Here is a 21,871-nt window from a genome sequence, read left to right as displayed (position 1 = left end):
TGCACATCAAGTAGTCAGTCCACCAAGGAGGCATAAACCATGGGGTGGCACACAGAGGCCCTCGCATGGATTGGAGCCTCCGAGGAGCTGAGACTGCTGGATGGTGTGATGCAGTTTTTAGTATATTCCCCGTACAGCCCCCCTTCTGATTAACAGTACCCCTGTGCTTGCTTTACTTCTGGATAGGACCTGTATGGTGCGCATAGTTGCTTTAAAAGTTCCTAAAAGGGTCTTCGAGTCATTGTATACTGTGCATGCTTTATCTCTCACACTTATCCGACCATCACGTGCAAGACATGTTAAGAGGACCTCTCGGGCACTAGACAAAAATGTTTCCCACATAGGCTGAAAATAAACAAAATACACTAACCACCCACCCCGCACGGTGTAGCATTGTACCCAAGTAAACAGGCGCTTCAGCGCCCCATATAAGTGTAGTAAGTGATATATAAAAGGTACAATACGGAATGTCTCGACCCACTCCACAGAGCCGACACTGAAGCTGAATAATTAAAGTGCTGCAGCTCCAAGTTCATAACTTCTATTGCAGGTGTGCACAATTTGCAGATCCTCCTTGAGAATCAGGAACCTGAACATGGAATCCAAAAGCACAGACTCGAGCGTTGCTAATTTGTAATGTAAGATTATATAAACTCAACCCTATTATACAACAGTATGCTAGCATAGCGAGTGAACACTAACATTTTATTTGTGCTTTAGTTCTGGCAAGAGATACCTAGGTAACCCATGGCAGCATTCTAGTGTCCTCAGCAAATATCGTTTAACTGGTGAGTTCGGATTTGATTGGTCATAATAATCCCCCCATCTCCATACCTGATGGATCACATTTTTCTGCGACTAAATATAATATTATATCTACCAACAACACAGGAATAACGTACTTTTGTTTTAACCATGAGAAAATTAAACATCGTAATTTCTTCCTAAACCCGATAAACTCCTGACTGTTGGACAGGCCACATGAAGGGCTTGCTCCCTCCCCGCATGACAGGGCCCGAGCCCCGGCCCTCCAGGTGTTACCCACAGAAACAACCCGCACCCCGTCTCCAGACGGGACTTCTGCCCCCGGACATCTCTGTATCATGGGGCCGAACCACTACCGGCTCCCTCGCCCGGCCGCCATCTTGGACACTGCACCACGAGGCCGCGTGGCCTCAGCTCGACCCTAACCCTGGCCAGGCCCCGACATCCCGGCACCACCATCCACCCAGGAGGTGAACGGACCACTTGGCAGGTCGATGGGAGAAAGAAGTGTCGATGGCTCTCCCCCGCCAGGTGCCGATCGCCCCCCAGCTCCCCCGGGCGCTGGCTCCACCCCCCTGCTGGGTGTCTGGACTCCCTCATCCCGGACCTCCCGACCTCCAAGTGCGAGGGTCCGGACATCAAAGGGCACCAGATCTATAACTGGGGCAGCTCCAGAGCAGGAAGGCAGTTGTATCCTGGAGTCGAGAGACACCGAGAAGAACTCATCCTTGACGGACTACCGGCGCTGCCGTAGCCCTGCCTTGTGAACTATCATCCTGCCTGCTGGCGCTGCCGCGGCCTTCTGCATCCTCCATCCTCGTCGGGACCTGCTGGCGCTGCCGCGGACCGTTGTAACCACCACCTTCATCGGGACCTGCTGGCGCTGCCGCGGACCGTTGTAACTACCACCTTCATTGGGACCTGCTGGCGCTGCCGCGGACCGTTGTAACTACCACCTTTGTTGGGACCTGCTGGCGCTGCCGCGGACCGTTGTAACCACCACCTTCATCGGGACCTGCTGGCACTGCCGCGGACCGTGTAACGACCACCTTCACCGGGACCTGCTGGCGCTGCCGCGGCCCGTCCAGCTAGAACTCCGAGCTCGAGCATTGTGAGCTATCCATCATATCATCGCATCTACCAGATTGGTAACAAGACTGTCCCGCTACCCCCTTTCCCAACCAAGAGACTAGAATCGAGGGGACCCCTGAGTCCTGACCTCCTTGTACCACTCTATCGTACCTAAAGATTGCTTATAAAGAACGTTAAACCTTATCTTTGTGTGGTGTACATCTGTGGGGGGGAAGTTACTCGTCTGTACGATCGCTGGAGACGGCTCTCCCCGGAGACCTCTCCCCTTGTCCTCGGCCGACCCTCCCGGTCCGTCTAACATTGGTGGCCAGCGGCGCGATCCGAATCAACGCGTAATCGTACAGAGAGTAGCTCACCCCACGACGAAACCACAATGTCAACCAAAGAGAGCGGATCCACTGAAAAATTCCAGATGGAGAAATTGGAAGAGTACAGCCATCGTGAATTGAAACAATTCTGCATTGAACTAGGCATTGCTACCACCGGCCTGAGTACCAAAGACGATTTCAAGCACGCCATTGAGTCGTGGGCAGAAACCGGGGCCGCGAGATCCCCGGACCAAAACATTGCAGCATCAGAGAGGAACACCACGGCTCCCGAGGAGCGAAGAACGGGTCTCTCGCAGGAAGAGATCCAAGAGAGAGAAAAAAGCAGACTACATGAGCTAGAAATGGCACGGCTCAAAATGGACGGTGAACTAAAATTAGCCGAACAAAAACTGAACCTAGAACATCTGCGGCTCCGAGAAGAACGGGAAGAAAAACAGAGGCAGAGAGAGCTCGAAGAAAAGAGATTAGCGTACGAACACGAGCGCAAACTGGCAGAAATAGACCTACGGAAGCAGAACAAAGAACTGGAGGTGCCCGAGCGACCGCGCACCCCGGGAGCGACAGAAAAGAAAGTCCACATCCCCAAGGATGTCGTTCGAGAGTATGTCCGAGAGGACGACATACAACAGTGGTTCAAGGCCTACGAGATCGCCATGACCTCCCACCGGATCGATCGAAGTGACTGGGGAGCCGGTCTATGGGGGAGGTTCGTCAATGAAGGCCGCGATGCCCTGTTACAGCTCCCAGACCATCTGATGTCATCCTATGACCACATGAAGGCTGCCCTCCTCACCCGATATGGGCTCACACCCGAAATGTACCGCCAGAGGTTCCGAGACTGCACCCGGATCCCGGGTACAACTTGGGTGGAATATGTCAACTATTTCAGCCGAGCCTTCGAGGGTTGGATCAAGGGAAGCCACGTAACGACCTACGAGCAACTTTTTAATCTCATGGTGTGGGAGCACCTCTCTAACAACTGCTTCGTCGAGCTCAGGCAGCACCTCCTCGACAGTAAATTGACTGACCCACGGCAACTCGCCGCCGAAGCTGACCGGTGGGAAAGCACCCGAGTGGGCCGGAGAGGGCCGCACGAACAGAACCGGAACAACCAAGGTCAGCACCGTCCCCGAGGAGGAGGAGGAGGCCAGGGACGAGGAAGAGACACCGTCCCGGCCGCTCCCGCTGCCAGCACCCCACCCCCGGCCAGCCGGGGCAACCCCCCGATGCAGCCGGGGTTCCGAGCCAATGTCACGTGTCACCGATGCCAGCGAGTCGGCCACTACGCCAATGACCCGAACTGTCCACAGAACCAAACTCCGAGACCCCGCCAGGTAGCTGCCGCCGCCCTGGGGGGAGAACAAATCTCCGAAGAACAGGAAAAATACGAGCAGGAACAACAAGAGTGGGAACCGGCCGCCATGGTTCTAGCGTGCCTAGGGGGAAGAGACATGGTCCCGTGGGCTCCCCTACCCGCTAACACCAGAAAATATAGTCAGTGGGTGAACATTAATGGACGCCGGGCCGAAGCACTACGTGACACGGGGGCCAGTGTGACGGCCGTCCGCTGTCACCTGGTAAAACCAGAGCAGATCCTGCCGAACATTCTCTGCCCCGTCCGTTCAGCCGACAATTCGGAGAGTCTATGTCGGATGGCCTGCGTCCCCTTCGAATGGGGAGGAGTCTCCGGCATGTTGAAGGTGACGGTCCGAGATGATGCCCCCGTGGACTGTCTCCTGGGGAATGATCTTGAGAGTTCCCCGTGGGCCGCCGTAGAAAGAAAAGAGCACCTGGGGATGTTGGGCCTCCCGGACTGGGCGTGCGTAACCACCCGGTCCCTGGCCGCCCGTGCCATCCCCCGACCAGAAGAACCAGAATGGCCAGCACCTCCTCCCCCGATCGCTCCAGTAGAGGACACCGACCATACCGACCCCCCAGAGCAAACCCCCGAAGGGCTCGCTCAGCCCCAGGACCTTCCCAACCTGGCTCAGTGGCGTCAAGAAGGGGGGCCCACCCAGGAACAGTTCCGTCAAGAACAGAAGACCTGTCCCTCCCTCGAGGGACTCCGCGAGCAAGCCCTTGCCCAGAGCGCAGGGGACACCACCGGAGCCCATTGGATCTATTGGGACAACGACCTATTGTACAGTGAACAGAGAATCGCGGAGTTAGGGGCCAGTCGAGTGCTGGTGGTGCCCCTCCGTTTTAGAGACTTCCTGTTAAATTTGGCCCACGACGTCCCTCTGGCTGGACACCTGGGCCAGGACAAAACCTACAGTCGCCTGGTGACCCACTTTTTCTGACCGAAGATGAGAAACGACGTCCTCAACCACTGCCGGTCCTGCCCCACGTGCCAGGCCAGCGGGAAGAGCGGCCGCAAACTCAAAGCACCTCTGCAACCCTTCCCAGTTGTCACCACCCCGTTCGAGAGGGTGGGAATAGACATTGTGAGGCCCCTGGACCCCCGTACAGCACAAGGACATCGGTTCATCCTGGTACTGGTGGACCACGCCACCCGCTACCCCGAGGCTGTGCCCCTGCGAACTGTAACAGCCCCGGTGGTCGGCCGGGCCTTAATGGGGATCTTCTCCCGGGTGGGCTTCCCCCGCGAAGTCGTCAGCGACAGAGGCACAAACTTTATTTCAAAGTATATGAAGTCCCTCTGGCAACAGTGCGGGGTCACCTACCGGTTCACGACCCCCTATCACCCTCAAGGAAACGGACTAGTCAAGCGGTTCAACCGCACGCTCAAGGGAATGATTGGGGGATTGGAAGAGCCCCTCCGTCGCCAGTGGGATGTACTACTTCCGTGCCTCCTCTTCGCCTATCGAGAAGTTCCCCAGAAGTCCCTCGGCTTTAGCCCTTTCGAACTCTTGTACGGGCACCCTGTGCGAGGGCCCCTCAGCCTAGTCAAAGAAGGTTGGGAGATGGCCCCCCTAAAGACCCCTCCAGACGTCTTCAAGTACCTCCTGACCCTACGCAATCAGACCAGGCGATTCAGAGAAATGGCGAAAGCGAACCTTGAGGCCAGTCAGGAGGACATGAAAAAATGGTACGATCAAAATGCCTCCTCCATCGAATTCGAACCTGGCCAACAAGTGTGGGTGATGTCCCCCACCGAACCATGTGCCTTGCAGGACAAGTGGACGGGGCCCTTCAAAGTGGTCGAACGCAAGAGCCCCGTCACCTATCTCATCGATGTGGGATCTCCCCGGAACCCCCTCCGGGTCCTCCACACCAACAGACTCAAACCCCACTTTGTGCGCTCGGAGCTCAGCCTCCTGATGGCTACAGACAGTGGAGCGGAAGAAGACTCCGAGCCTCTCCCTGATCTCCTGAAGACTCGTGAGAAAGATGGTTCCGTGGACGGGGTCCGGCTCTCCGATGCCCTCACCCCGGAACAGCGCCACGGCTGCCGGGACCTCCTGCTGCAGTTTGCTACCTTGTTTTCCCTCACCCCAGGGGTCACCCCCTGGTGCTTGCACGACGTGGACACTGGGGACAGTCTCCCTATCAGACACCGGGCGTACCGCGTACCAGATCGGGTACGGGCCTGCATCCAAGAGGAGGTATCAAAGATGCTCACGCTCTGGGTCATCGAGCCCTCGGACAGCCCCTGGGCCAGCCCGGTCGTGCTGGTCCCCAAAGCTGCTGCCCCCGGCACCACTCCTGAGCTCCGATTCTGCGTCGACTATCGGGGCTTGAATGCTGTCACCAGAACCGACGCCCATCCCATCCCCCGAGCGGATGAACTGATCGACCGCATGGGGGCTGCCCGCTACCTCAGCATCTTCGACCTGACAGCGGGCTACTGGCAGATCGGTCTCACACCCCGGGCTCAAGAACGATCCGCCTTTTCTACCCCCGATGGCCACTACCACTTCAAAGTCATGCCCTTCGGCATGAAGAATGCCCCAGCTACCTTTCAGCGACTGGTGAACCAGGTCTTGGCGGGGCTCGAGGAGTTCAGCGCCGCCTACCTGAACGATATCGCTGTGTACAGCCGCCACTGGTCCGACCACCTCCACCACCTCAGAGGTCCTGCAGGCCCTCCAACGGGCCGGCCTCACAATCCAGGCCAGCAAGTGCCAAATTGGTCAGGGGTCCGTGACCTATCTCGGACACCAGGTGGGAAGCGGTCTGGTGGCCCCTCTGCAACTCAAAATCGCTGCCATCCAGTCCTGGCAGCCTCCAGTCATGCAGACCGAGGTCCGAGCCTTCTTGGGGCTCACCGGCTACTACCGGCGGTTCGTGAGGGACTATGGCAGCATTGTGGGGCCCCTCACGGGACTCACATCCAAAAACCACCCGAAGAAGGTCAACTGTACCACAGACTGTCAAGCGGCCTTCGAGAAGCTGAAAGCCGCCATGTGCACTGCCCCTGTGCTCCAGGCCCCCGACTACAGTCGGGAATTCATCGTACAAACAGATGCCTCCGACCATGGCATCGGGCGGTCCTCTCCCAGCTGAACTCCGAGGGACTTGACCAACCGGTGGCCTTCATCAGCAGACGCCTCCTGGCCCGAGAACAGCGCTGGAGCACCATCGAGAGGGAGGCCTTCGCAGTGGTGTGGGCCCTCAAAAAGCTCCGGCCCTATCTCTTCGGTACCCACTTCCGGGTGCAAACAGATCATCGACCCCTGCAGTGGCTAATGCAGATGCGGGGGGAAAACCCCAAACTATTGCGTTGGTCCATCTCCCTGCAGGGGATGGACTTCACTGTGGAACATCGACCGGGCCAAGACCACGCCAACGCAGATGGCCTGTCACGCTTTTTCCGCCTCGACGAGGAGAGTCCCCAAGAGGATGGGTGACTCTCCCCGCCTTCAGCTGGGGGGGACGCATGTTGGACAGGCCACATGAAGGGCTTGCTCCCTCCCCGCATGACAGGGCCCGAGCCCCGGCCCTCCAGGTGTTACCCACAGAAACAACCCGCACCCCGTCTCCAGACGGGACTCCTGCCCCCGGACATCTCTGTATCATGGGGCCGAACCACTACCGGCTCCCTCGCCCGGCCCGGCCGCCATCTTGGACACTGCACCACGAGGCCGCGTGGCCTCAGCTCGACCCTAACCCTGGGCCTGGCCAGGCCCCGACATCCCGGCACCACCATCCACCCAGGAGGTGAACGGACCACTTGGCAGGTCGATGGGAGAAAGAAGTGTCGATGGCTCTCCCCCGCCAGGTGCCGATCGCCCCCCAGCTCCCCCGGGCGCTGGCTCCACCCCCCTGCTGGGTGTCTGGACTCCCTCATCCCGGACCTCCCGACCTCCAAGTGCGAGGGTCCGGACATCAAAGGGCGCCAGATCTATAACTGGGGCAGCTCCAGAGCAGGAAGGCAGTTGTATCCTGGAGTCGAGAGACACCGAGAAGAACTCATCCTTGACGGACTACCGGCGCTGCCGTAGCCCTGCCTTGTGAACTATCATCCTGCCTGCTGGCGCTGCCGCGGCCTTCTGCATCCTCCATCCTCGTCGGGACCTGCTGGCGCTGCCGCGGACCGTTGTAACTACCACCTTCATCGGGACCTGCTGGCGCTGCCGCGGACCGTTGTAACTACCACCTTCATTGGGACCTGCTGGCGCTGCCGCGGACCGTTGTAACTACCACCTTCGTTGGGACCTGCTGGCGCTGCCGCGGACCGCTGTAACCACCACCTTCATCGGGACCTGCTGGCGCTGCCGCGAACCGTGTAACGACCACCTTCACCGGGACCTGCTGGCGCTGCCGCGGCCCGTCCAGCTAGAACTCCGAGCTCGAGGATTGTGAGCTATCCATCATATCATCGCATCTACCAGATTGGTAACAAGACTGTCCCGCTACCCCCTTTCCCAACCAAGAGACTAGAATCGAGGGGACCCCTGAGTCCTGACCTCCTTGTACCACTCTATCGTACCTAAAGATTGCTTATAAAGAACGTTAAACCTTATCTTTGTGTGGTGTACATCTGTGGGGGGGAAGTTACTCGTCTGTACGATCGCTGGAGACGGCTCTCCCCGGAGACCTCTCCCCTTGTCCTCGGCCGACCCTCCCGGTCCGTCTAACACTGACCTCTAAGAATTAAGATAAATGTTCACATCTGGGTTTTATTTTAATTTCTGTGTTTGCTGTGGGAATGCAATATAGTTTTTCGATTTTGTACACTGAATTATGGAGGTTTTTAAGCCATGCTTGGACACTGCTCTATTTACACCCAACTATTTTCATTTTAGTAAAGTAAACAATCGGCTGCTCAGCAAAAAGAACACCTCAAAACAAATGGGAACTGATAAAAGCCCCCGTTTAAGATATATTAAATACAAGAGATTTCACAAGCGCGGTGCAAGCGCTGTGCAGGCAAAACCTAAAAATTCTCTCCCAATGCCACAAGATTTCACTTAAATATCAGCTTAAAACCGAACAAAGCTATATCAAGCCTCAAATTGGTAGTGCTGACAGGTTAGGAACACGAGTCTCTAGCTTTCATTGGGCCTTACAGAGGAACAGGCTCGGCTCCAGGAATTTTTACTTGGGTGGGCCAAGGGTGCATTTGGGTGGGCCACTACAGGCTCGATTTGTCGCATATATGTTTAGGCAGGCCTGCCTCCGGGTCATCTTTTATCTCTTCTTAGTCTCACAAGGCCCAGTAAAACACACACTTTTCCAAATCTCTTTCTAAATATTATCACTCTCAAAGTGTTTTTTCCATGTAATGTTCCTTTGATGGGAAGAGGAGGTTTCTGAGGTGGGAGTATCAGGCAAGTGACACTTCTCGGGCTCCATCTGTGCGAGCCTTCAGGGAGAATCCCTCTTCATTACTACCTCCAGCTGACCCCGGACTCTGCAACGCACTCCCTTACAGGCTTGATTATCCACTTCTCCTCTCCAGTGCACCTTATCTGACAGGCACCATTGGGCTCCACTTTTATTTTTCCCAGTAAAAATATTAGTAAAATCACCTTCAAACTTAAAACATTGAATATAGCAGTAAATATAATTAGCATGCACTTTAAAATATGTTCCACAGTAGCGCTTATGACCCGACTGCTAATTAAATAAACCAAAACAGAAAGGCCATGACACCTTCCGCCAGTGCCCCTCATTCCTCCATGACCCCCCCTACTGACCTCCTCCTCAGACTCCCTCACTACCACCCTCCACCAGTGCCTCTCATCTCTCCCTAGCTCCCCCCTCCACCCCATGACCTCTTCCTCGGATTCCCTCACTGCCACCCTCCAACAGTGCCCCTCATCGCTCCACAGCCCCTCCCCCTCTTGACCTACTCTCGGATTCCCTCACTGCCACCCTCCAACAGTGCCCCCTATCTTTACATAGCCCCTCTCGCCTATGCATTTCATTTGTTGTATAGCGCTACTCATATCAGTGTAGTGTGTGTCAGTACTTTACACCCCGCACACATTGTACAGAGACAACGAATCATACAAGAATGTAAATCAGTCTACAGGAAATGTCACATAAGCCAATGACGATTACAAGGTGTATGAATCACATGTCATCCATACTGGTGGGCAGTATATTTTAAGAGGGCTTGGTCTGGAGAAGCACAAACTCAGGATTTAAAGAGTACTCTAGTGGTTGGCTTTACTGATAAAAATGTATATCTGCCCAAACATACTCATTTTAGCAACATTAGAATAATGAAAGACTGAGGAAGTTCTAACTATATCACAAAACGAAAAAAGCGAGGTTCTAACTATACCATTCATGTTTGTATGCAGCTCTTTGATGACAGTTCATTGGTCACTGTCCTATGTTAGGATTGTAACTTCTGAACTGCAAGTAGCACAAGGATCTCTGTGACAAAGGCAGTAACCACTGAGCTATCCACATAAAATACAGTTCATCTGCATTTAAAAACTAGTAACAGACAAATGATTGCTCTCCAGCAGGATCATTAATCACCAGCGTTATCTGGGCATTTTTTATTGTCTTATTGTTGTCCTGCATCGGCCATGATAATGATAAAAACTGTTTAAATGAAGCACGAATAAAGTATGTGTCCTGCTGGGCCTGTGCAGATTTTAAAAAGAAAAAGAAATAGTAACACATTCTCTTACCTACTCCGTTAGTCAAACTTTGTGTCACAGCCTGATGTGATAAGCCGCTGCAGGGGTCAGGAAAGGTGAAGAGGAATAAACAAACTTATTTTCTCCTGCGCTGCATAGAAAAAGAAAAATCCACGCAGCAGGACAGTAGGCAGAGGTTACCAGTGCCAAATAAAGGATTTGTTGCCTTTCGCCATGCCATGCCCCTAGTGGAGCTGAAGGGGTGAAAAAATAAACAAAGCCTCGTTAACAAGTAAATGGTCTTAACATGTAAATGGTCTTGTGAAGACCTGTGAAGTACTATGGTGCGGCTGCGATAATCTCAAACTGTCTGTCTCTGTGTGAAAGCGCCCAGGAAGCTGTCTCAGCTGGGCTGATACACACGACAGGGGCAGGGGGGGGGGGCGGGTTGAATCCCTTTGAGCGCAATGGAGTTGCATGCCTGCCTTCAAGCCCTCACTGCGAGGGCCAAAGCTCATGTTTGGGTGGGCCTGGCCCACTCGGCCCACCCGCTAGAACCGGGCCTGCAGAGGAAGAGAACATATAAGTGCAGACACAGGCACTGAACAAATATTTAACATTCCGATCTGATTTTTAACAGCAGGTACCTGTGTGGCGCTGGGACTCGAACCTGGGTCCATGCAATTGAAAGTCCAATGCTCTTGCAGTTCGGCAAAATTGCCTCCGTATATATTGCATTTGATTTTTGTCAATCTTGTAGTTTTGATATACTGCACCCGTCACATACACTATTTGTAATGGACTAATGCTTTATGTTCCAAATTCCCACTCACTCCTTACCACTCACCTTTATTCAGGTACCTGCATAAATCACAGGTTGATTCAAGCAAAAGTCCTACGCACATCCGGTAGAGACGGAAGTGACGTCATTGCACTGAAGCAGCAATGGAATACTGTGAAGGTGTAATGGCGCGGCCTTGCTCGATTTTTAGGTCTCGGCTCGAAGGCTGCGCTTGCGCAGTCTCGCTCCGAGATTTGATGTTAGGAGTGGGGCTTTAACCTGCCCCTTTTTTTTACCTCTTCTCCATTGGCTGGCCTCTGAAATACTGGTCAGCCATTGGAGAAGAGCATTGTCTCTCCAAACAAGCCCCGTCTTTTTCGGATTCGGGGGCGTGCTTTTTACTTTCTTTCTCTCCTCTGGAATGTAAACATTCCAGCCAAAGGCAAGAGGAGAGAAAGAAAAACACGCCCCCGAATCTGAAAATGCCGCTGCCTTTCTCCGAGGCATTTCTGCTTGACCTCGGAGAAAGGCCGCGGTGTTCAGATGTTTCCTCTACTTCTCTACTGCTGTGGAACAGGCCTTGTTATTACTGGTGTAGCGTTACCTTCACTGGATCGACCCCGCCGATGTGCCGCTGGAGCTGCATGTATTGCGGAGGTGAGCTGTGAGCTAGGAGGTCACAGGAGCGCCGCCCGCCGGGGCACCTTGTGGATGTGGTTTTCTCGTCTGGGAAGATTTTCAGATATTTTTGATATCGGAGTCCTGAGAGCGAAACTACAAACGTTCGCGAGCAAATCTGACATAGCCTACGTGACGTTTCTTTTCAAATATTTTATTGAGCGATTCTTATTAACTTTTGGAGGGGGCTTGGCTCATTTTGAGGACGTTGCCCGTTGGAGCCCGTTCTTTTTGGGTGGATTTGTTCGGCTTGATTTCTACCAGTGCCTGCGGTTTTGCGGCTGTCATGAAGCCCTGGCGGGCACCGTCGACCCTGCCGAGTCCGGCTCTGGTGGTCTCTGGATGCCTCCAGGCCCCCTGGCCGTAGACACCTCCGGCAGGGCTGTGGATCCGGCACCGGTCCCCAGCGGAGCCGCCATGGGACCCTGGATAGCGGTGTGCAGCCTGCTCCTGGACAGCATCGCCCACCTCTCGCAGTCCAAGGTGAGCGTCACTTGCGTCTGCCTTCCCGCGCCTGACTCTGTCAGTCACTGCTCTGTTGCACCTGCGCCCCCTGCACGTAAGTCGGGTGCGATCTGTACCCTGTCCATCTTTGTGGGCGTTTCAGAATTGGGAATCAGACTCTCGCCAGCCGGTCGAGGGTTTTGACAAACCAGGTAAAAATAAAATGACGAGATCAATGAATACCGTGTGCCTACCCATGATCCACTGGTAACAGCGGGCATCCCCCTGGAAAAGGAACGCGTGTAGAAAGCAAAATAAAGCAGTGGAAATGTAAGCAGCAAGGGCTGGGAAACTAGTGTTAATTTGCAAAAATAAATAAGTTCAGGGGCCCAGAGTTTTGTCTCTGGAGTCAGTTAACGAACATCAAGGCTGCCCAATATGATTCCACCTCTCCTCTCTTTCTTCTACCACCCTACACCCTTGCATGTTCTTTTCCATTCCTGCCTTCGTCTTTGTCGCAGTTTTCCTATTTGGTTCTTTCTTTCTCTCCTGTGTTTCTCTCTGAAGAATAAGTCTAGGCCCACATAAAATTGGTGCTGGTGCCCAGACTTGCAAACACCCGCACAAATTAAGCACATTGGGGAACGGATAGATTTACAGAACAGAGAAACTCTGTGAATCAGAGCAATGAAGGACAAGAACCTGAGACAGACGAACGGGCTCAGAGGACCAGCCAAATGTGAGAGAACGGGACCTGAGAGAAAAGAGACTGAGGGGAAATTAATTAGACCCCGACATCACTCCCAGGGCCGGCCTTTGGTTTGACCGAGCTGGACCCATGCCCGTTGCACCTATCGTCAGAGTGGCGCTCAGAGCTGTGTGCCTTAAGGTCATGCAAACAGCAGCAGGGACACTTGGCAGGCGCGCAACACCCATTGGGTGCACCGGGCTTCAGCCCCCCCCCCCCATCATGTGTGTCAGCCCGGCTGAGACAGCCTCGCGGGCTGGCGTCCGTGTAATTGCAGCCGGACCCGAGTACTTCACCCCTGTTTACAGCCACTCTACCTATGGCTGGAAGACTTAGCCCCCCCCGAAATATTTTTCAGCCCCCCCCCCTTCCCGAAATTTGGCTCTAGCTGCCCGCCTGACACTTTGGGTGGCTCCAATGATTCCATTTATACTGCTTTTAATATGTTTTACATGCCGCAGCTCTCTTTTTAACACCACATAAAACCCCTTCTCTTTCGTCCAGTCTCCTTCGCACTCTTTTCAACCACGCACCAGCGTCTCCCTCCTCCTAAAAGCAAGTTGCCACCAGTGCGACAGTTTAGCTGCGGGTGATTCTGGTGAGTTGGGCAGGAGGGGAGATGTTTGTTTTCAGATGCCAGTTACTGCTCACCCAGGGACTAACCATGAAAACAAAAGGGGCTACCAGCATCCTCGTTTTATTCACCAGCATAAACAAGCATTTGCAATGCAATAGGTCTCGCATTTTTTTAGAGTTATTGGCGTTGTAATGGAAATGTATTTTACTTATGTGAGAGCAAGTGCGAAAATGATAGAAAGGGAGAGCGAGTTGCTACATAGAGATAGTTAGAGTTATCTGCGTATACAAGTGTGAGGTAGAGTGAAGAGAGAGAGAAAGAGAATGAGATAGAGATAGAGATTGAAAAGAGAGTTAGAGAAAGGTAGAGTTACATGCTGGAGGCCGGGGATACTTGTAAAAAGCATAGTCAGGGTGAAGCTGCTCCCAAAGCTACTGATATATATTTTGGTGTCACGTTGTGTTGTCATACTTTATATATTTATTATTGCAATGCAAAAACAATCTATGGACGCATCATGGTGGTCCATGTAGGTTATGTATTTGTTGTTCAGGTTTAGAAGACTCATGTAGGCTTCATGTTATTAAATGCGTTAATGCACTTAACTTTCACAGATCAGTAAGCATAATGGTGTTGCTCATTAAAAATTCTGACGGGGACCAGGTATTGCTTGGATATGCAGGTTCCCAAGTCCATTTGAGTTGCTGCGGTATATGTGTGCGTCCCTGCGGCATCAGACTTTTGTGATGTGGATATAAGAGCGGCAGAAACAGCGGGACAATGTAAGAGGCGCGGGGGTCAAAGAGGACAGATGGATGTAAAAGGGACAGACCAGCAAAAATAAGTGGCGGCCCAGTGTGATGACGTATGCACGTGTATGCCTTGCCTTTTTTTTTTATTATTTACGATTTCAAGATGTCTAATGTCACCTTTAGCAGTCAATTTATTTTTGAAAAAGACAGGTAATTTCTGATGTATATGTTTCCCTCGTCTTCATTTTGCTTGCAACAAAGTGTCACCCATAATCGCTGAATGCCACTCAGAATTAAAGTGAAGTTATGAAAATGTCATACACAAGCAATATGAAACCTTGGCATCTATGCGTCTCCGCTGATGCGGTCTGAAGGTGGCGTGGGGGGGGGGGGGGCTGTTGCGGCCTCTCTGCTGATGCTGTCTAAAGGCGGGGTGGGGGGCAGAACACAGCTGGGCTGCGAGGCCTCTCTGCTGATGCTGTCCGAAGGTGGTGGTTGAGGGGGCAGAAGAGGGCTGTGCTGCGTGGCCTCTCTGCTGATACTGTCCGAAGGCAGCATGGGAGGGGGGCAGGGGGAAGCAGAAGGCTGAGCTACAGAGTCCTCTCAGCCGATGCCATCTGGGAGGGGGAGGCTGACTCAGGACTGTTGTGGCCTTTCTGCTCACGCTGTTCAAGGGGAGGTTGGAAACAACAGCGGGCTGTGTGACAGGCGAAAGTGAAAGACGAGTGCTTTCAGGCTGCCAAATGGTGCGCGCGCCCGGCACACATGCACAGTAGTTGGCGGCCTGAAAGCACTCGTTTGCACTTCCAAAAGTGCTTACTATAAGTCTCGCCAGAACAGCGCTAAAGCGCTGTCTCAGGCGAGACCTAAAAAAGGCAAATGTATTTTTGCCTTGGGAGCTATCTGTGGCGTTGCATCCTCTGCGGGTTTTAACGGGGATTACTAGCCAGCCCCAGTGACCGGGAAATGATGTGATTCTAGTAAACATTCCCCTGAAAAGCGCCCATCGCCTTTTAATAATTTGTTAAAACCTAAACCGCTGCGAGCCTCTCGGAAAAGATTTCCTCTTGGAGTCCCAGGGACCACCCGCATAGCGGTGGCATTAACTCGCAGCCACGGATTCCCTAGTCCTCCCCCCCTTCCATTCACGCATACAAGGTTAAACGCACACGCATACAGTGGCACAGACACAGAGTGGGTCACACAACAGCACGGTCAGTAACACACACATACAGGCACAGGGAGTGAGATTGACACCATGCAGGCACACACAGTGCAACACACTCCCTCGCAAATAGCGTGACTCACAAGAGCAGTGGTGCATACCCTCACACTGGTACATGCATAAAGTAGCACACAGTCTACGATGCAGTGGCACACAGACTATGAAGCGCACACACTTGGACAGACACATAGGCTTGCGCACGCCTGATTTCAGATTTAGGCGTAACAGTCTCTGCGTTCTGTAGTCTGAGAGGCATTTGACACACACAACCACCCACCTTTAGCTCATACACACAGAAGGCGCCAGCGCGGGGCTCCCTCTATATCTGCCTTGATGCAATCCCATTTGAGAGTGATTAAGCTATTGACATTGTAAATAACAATGCCGTTTCTTTAAATGTTTTAAAAATAAACAAAAATGTCATGAGCAATGCCAATAGCTCTAACTTTAACAATGCCGAGACCGTTGCATTGTAAATGCTTGTTAATATTTACCAGGGTTTTGCGCACATGCAACCGGGAAAACTCCCTTGATTTCGTCATCTCAGGTAAGCTTCGGCATGTAAGACTGGTTTGGGGTAAACTGGGTCGGGTTCCTCCTGTGTGCTTATACTCGCCCGATTTATTTGTGTTTTTATATAAACTGCATACATCCCCCGAACTTCAATAAATGTATATACTTGAGAATTAACAGCATTCCCCTGCTGACGCGAGGAGATGGCTCATCTCAGAGGACGTGAGCGAGCTGCTCGCATCCCTGGTTCAGTGACTGCTATATGGCCGCGTGCACTGCCCTGAGCTTGGGCAGCATGCTGTTCTTTGCAGGGGAAATAGGCCGCAAGCTCCAGACAGTCCTGTTTTACAGAATCTGGAAAATATCCTGCCGGTGTTAAGAAACAGAAAAAACCTCGCTGGGGCCAGCTGACACGCTATTTTTCCGAAAATGTAATCATATTTCATTTCCAGCCCCAACTCGCGACACAAACAGTACTTGGAGCCGCTCTTAATAATGTTTCTGTACAAACAGCAGTAGAATACAGATGTGCGCATCGAAGGCCTGGGTCCCTACGAAACCACATCTACCTAGAGCAGGGACATTCCTGAGAGCCTGAGCTGTATGGACAAAACACACACTTGGGCACAGACATGATACACACACTCACGTTCTCTCCCTCTGCATCTCTCTCTTGTTTCTCTTTAAATGAGTACGCCAGTCTGGAAAAGGATTTCCGATGCTGTGCCCGTAGTGCCATATCAGCATTAATTGCTGTAAGCCCGTGTCTTCATTCGTTGAGGTGCACAAGCGCCTCCGCCAAGGAGCCCCTCATTAAGAGAAGGGGTTGGAGCCCAAGTCTGGCATGTGGCATATGTCATGGCATATGCCACAGCGTGTCACATTTTGTGAATATGTTGCTTGAGGTATAATGGTGTTATAAACCCCCCAGAAAGGTTAGTTGATTATTTTAAAGATATCTCTTCCATCTTGGTTTAATTAACAAAAATTTTACAAAACATTTGAAATACAGAACATATGGGCCTTGAACCCTTGTCAAAAAGAATTCGTAACCTCTGTTACTTACTGCTATACCATCTGTTTTCCTGAAGTGCTATTGTAGCCGAAAGCCTTTTTGTCACATGCATTTCTTATTCTTACACAATCATCCCTAAATTCTCATTCCGCTAAATAATGGATTTCTTTTATATCAAACCTGCCCCCCCCTTCCACATGCCACAGCATGCCATCAATGCCTGACATGCACTATGAATAAGGAGGCCTTAATTTTCCCACACACTGCTAGGGGGTGATTTACAAAGGCACAGTTTTCATTTGTGGAATTTAGAAAACAAATATAAAAAAAAAAAAAAAAACGATTTTCCCCAGCTGGGGTTTGAACCCTGGTCAAAAAGCACTTGTGAGCCCTGTGAACTGCCCCTGTACCATCTGTTTTGCTGGAGCTCTGCTGAGCCAGAAGCCTTTTTGTCATGGGAAAAGTGTGCTGGTCCTTCTTCTATTTTCATAGTGTTTGGATTTTACATGCCAGAAATCCACTCTTGATTTCCATGCTTTATATACAAATAGCACTTCCTTTTTTTGAGTCTGCCACTTGCCCCATGCATTTCTTATTCTTAAACAATCATCCCCAAATCCTAAGGGATTTCCTTTATAGCAAACCTGTCCCCCCTTCCACATGCCACAGCATGCCATCAAGGCCTGACATGCACTATGAATAAGAAGGCCTTAATTTTCCCACACACTGCTAAGGGTTTTAGGGTATCATGGCTTAAGGATGCAATTTCTCAAAAAATTCTTGGCAGGGGGAACTGTGACTAATTAAATATAGATTGTGATGTTTATTCTTTACTGAATGATGGATACATAAGATTGGACTAATCGCACAAGATAAACAATTGGCGTTCTTTTTTGGTAATGGGTTGACTTTACTTCTACAGTGTCATATAATGTGTTTTATTTTCCCTTTGAACAAAATCTTGGACTAATTGAACAAAATGAATTGTTGGTGTTCTATATCAGTAATTCAGTGGCACTGCTCCCCCATTATTATATGAATGGATTGTGTTCTGCTTTTGAAATATTCTGAGAGCTGCTCTCCAACTGGACCATTGACAATTGAAACTATAAAATGTTGATGTATTATTTAGTGGGATAGAAAACCCTGAATTATTATTTTGATCTAGTTACTAGGTTATTACCTGGCTTCAGACATTTTTAGATGACAGAACATTCCAGGTTTTCAAAGGAGATACTACCTCAAAGAGCCGATAGCTCAGCTGTGGATTGTCCCAGGGCTTGTCACTGAGCCCCACATTATTTAATGTGTATATGAGACTGTTCACAGAGATGATCCTACCATACGGGATTAATATTGTCACATATGCAGACAATACGCCATTGGTGTTTGCTCTTAACCACCCCCAGAATTCTCCATCTGACCTGGAATCCTGTCTAGAGAAAGTGGCAAACTGGATGGAACACTCCTTTTGTAAGATAAATGGAGATAAAACATCGTTAATGGTCCTGGGCAACCACCCATCGCTGGCCTCAAATGGACATGGCCAAACTGTCTTGGCCCCGCTCCGATCCCTAATTCAAAGATTCAAAGACTAGGCGTTTGGCTGGATAAGTCCTTTAAATTTGACCATCAAGCAGTGAAACTGGCAGCAACCTGCTATGTGATTATTATATTCAATCAATCAATCAATCAATCAGGCCTTTGTAGAGCGCGCTACTCACCCGTAAGGGTCGAAAGGCGCTGGGGGGGAAGCAGCTACTTATGAAACAGCCAGGTCTTCAGGAGTATACGGAATGTCAGCAGGTCCTGGGTCTGTCGCAGGTGGATGGGGAGGGTGTTCCAAGTCTTGGCGGCAAGGTGGTTGTTCAGTGGATGCGTGGGATGGTCGTGAGGTCAGCGGAGCGGAGCGGAGCTGTCAGTTGGGGGTGTAGAAGGTGAGGCGCTTGTTGAGGTATGCTGGTCTGGCGTTGTGGAGTGCTTTGTGAGCGTGGGTGATTAAAGGTGATCCATTTGTTGATGGGATGCCAGTGTAGGTCCTTCAGGTGGACGTTGATATGGCTGTGGTGGGAAATGTCGAGGCTGAGTTATGGGGAGGCGTTTTGTATGCGTTGGAGTCTCTTCTGCAGTTTGGTCATGGTTCCCACGTAGAGGGCGTTGCCGTAGTCCAGCCTGCTGGTGACGAGGGCTTGGGTGACCGTCCTTCTGGTTTTGGTGGGGATCCATCTGTAGATCTTATGAAGCATACGGAGGGTGTAGAAGCAGGAGGAGGAGACAGATTTGACTTGTTGGGTCATTGACAGAGAGGAGTCCAGAATGAACGCCAGGTTGCGTGTGTGGTTGGCAAAGCTGGTCACCAGGAGTCGTCCCAGGCAGAAGTGGTGGAGCCGAGGATGAGGACCACCGTCTTGTCCCAGTTCAATTTCAGGTAACTGCTCTTCATCCATTCGGCGACGGCCTTCATCCCTGCGTGGAAGTAGGTTTTGGCGTTGGTGGGGTCTTTGGTGAGGGAGAGGATCAGGCGGATGTCGTCGGCGACTATGTTGTGGACGTGCGATCGGACTATGTTGGCGAGTGGTGTCATGTAGACGTTGAAGAGGGTCGGGCTGAGGGATGATCCTTGGGGTACTCCGCAGGTGATCTTGGTGGCTTCGGATCAGAATTTGTGGGAGGCGGACTCTCCGGGTTCTGTCGGTGAGGAAGGAGGTGATCCAGTCCAGGGCTTTGTCATGGATCCCCACTTTGTAGAGGCGTGTGCAAAGGGTGTGGTGGCAGATGATGTCGAAGGCAGCCTCGAGGTCCAGGAGGATGAGGGCTGTGATTTTGCTGTTGTCCAGCACGGCCCTGATGTTGTCGGTGGCGGCGATGAGGGAGGTTTCTGTGCTATGGTTGCTGCAGAATCCAGATTGGGATGAGTCCAGCGTTTTGTTTTCTTTGATGAATTGGGTCTGTTGTCTGTTGACGATCTTTTTGATGACTTCCACCGAGAACGGGAGCAGGGATGGGCCTGAAGCTCTTGAGGTCCTTTGGGTCGGCATTGGTTTTCTTGAGCAGGGCATTGATCTCTGCGTGTTTCCAGCTTTCCAGAAAGGTGGCGGTCTTGAATGAGTTGTTGAAGATCTTGCGGAGTTGGGGTGCGATGATGGAGCTCGCTTTGTTGAAGATGTGGTGGGGGCAGGAGTCAGATGGTGAGCCGGAGTGGATGGTGTTCATGGTCTTGATGGTGTCTTCGTCGTTGACGTGGTTCCAGGAGATCAGGAGGCCGGTGTGACTGGGGGCCGGTGAGTCTGTGGTGTTGGCTGCTGTTGGGGAGGTCTGGGTGTTGAAGCTGTTGTGGATGTCTGTGATCTTGCAGTGGAAGAAGGGTGCTAGGGAGTCACATATGTCTTGTGACGGCGGGATGTCGTTGGAGCTGGAGTTGGCGAGTTCCTTCCCGATGTTGAAGAGCTCTTTGCTATTGTGTACGTTGTTGTTGATGCGTTCCTTGAAGGAGGTCTTTTTGGCCGTATGAATGAGTTAGTGGTGTCTGATGCTGGTGTTCTTGAGGTCTGCATGGTTATCTGGAGTTTGCTCGTGGCGCCATTTCTTCTCTAGTTTCCGGCGGGTCTGCTTGGATGTCTAGAGGTAGGCGGTGAACCAGATGGATCTTCTGTCGGTACGTCTGTTTGTGGGTTTCTTGATCGGGGCGAGAGTGTTGGCGCAGTCATCAATCCATTGCTTGAGGTTGCGGGCGGCTGTGTTGGTGTCGGTGTGGTCGGTCGGTGGGTCTCGGGCGAGGGTGGTGATTAGCTGTTCTTCAGTGACCTTGTTCCAACTGCGGTGGGGGATTCTTTGCTGGTGGTTGTGTGCGGTGGTTTTCTTGAAGGAGTAGTGGATGCAGCGGTGGTCATTCCACTGGAATTCGGTGGTGTGGCTGATGGAGTTGTTGCTGCTGGCGGAGAAAATTGGGTCGAGCGTGTGTTCGGCGGAGTGGGTGGGTGTCGTGATGAGCTGTTTGAGGCTGAGGTTGGCGAGGTTGTCTAGTAGTGTGGTGGAGTTGCTGTTGGTGGTGTTCTCGAGGTAGAAGTTCAGGTTTCTGAGGAGGATGTAAGCAGTGCGTGCTGATGGCGTCTGTGATGGAGTCGATGAACTGTGGTTGGGTCCGGTGGGTCTGTACACGAGTGTTCCTCTAAGGTTGGTGTTGGGATCAATGTGGATCAGAAAAGTGCAGGTGTTCGGCGGTGCTTATGGTGTCTTTGGTGTTGGTCGAGATTCTGAGAGTGTTTCTGTGGACGATGGCGATTCCTCCTCTTGATCCGTTGGTGAGGTCCCTGCGGGTGATCTTGTAGCCAACCGAGATGGCTATGGCGATGTCAGGTGCCAATGAGGAGTTCATCCAGATCTCCGTCAGGAAAGCGACGTCCAGGGAGGATAAGTCGAGTAGGTCTCAGAGTTCGACGGCTTGCCTGTGGACGGAGCGGGTGTTGAGCAGTATGCATCTGAGTGGTTGTGGTCTGCCTTGGTGGGGTGTGCAGGACGTACCCGTGTGTGCTGGCAGGTATAGCTGCAGTTTTGGCAGGTGCAGGGTCCGTGGGTGAACTTCGGGGTGGCCGGTGTTGATTGCACGGAGGGTGTTGGCGTTGTAACAGAGTTGGTTGTGGCACTCGCGTGGGCCAGGGGGTCTGGTGCTGGGCGTGGTCCCGGTGCGGATGGGCGCAGATGGGCTTGCCTTAGGCGCTCCTTCGGCTGGGTCAGGGGGTGGGCTGCAGGGGCAGCAGCAGGGGAAAAAATGGCAGACAATGCAACAGATTGCTTCAGAAAGTCTTACCTCTCCTTTCCGTTATGGCAAGGAGAATCATGATCCAAGCTCTGATCCTTTCCTGCCTGTCTACAGAAACTCCATCTATCGTGGGTCCCCAAAGTCAACGATAAGCAAATTGCAAGTTGTGCCGAATTTTACCGCATGGATG

The sequence above is a fragment of the Triturus cristatus genome, chromosome 1_1, assembly GCF_964204655.1.
Source record: "Triturus cristatus chromosome 1_1, aTriCri1.1, whole genome shotgun sequence".
NCBI lineage: Eukaryota > Metazoa > Chordata > Amphibia > Caudata > Salamandridae > Triturus > Triturus cristatus.
The sequence above is the reverse complement of the archived record's forward strand: the minus strand, read 5'-3'. Positions refer to the sequence as shown.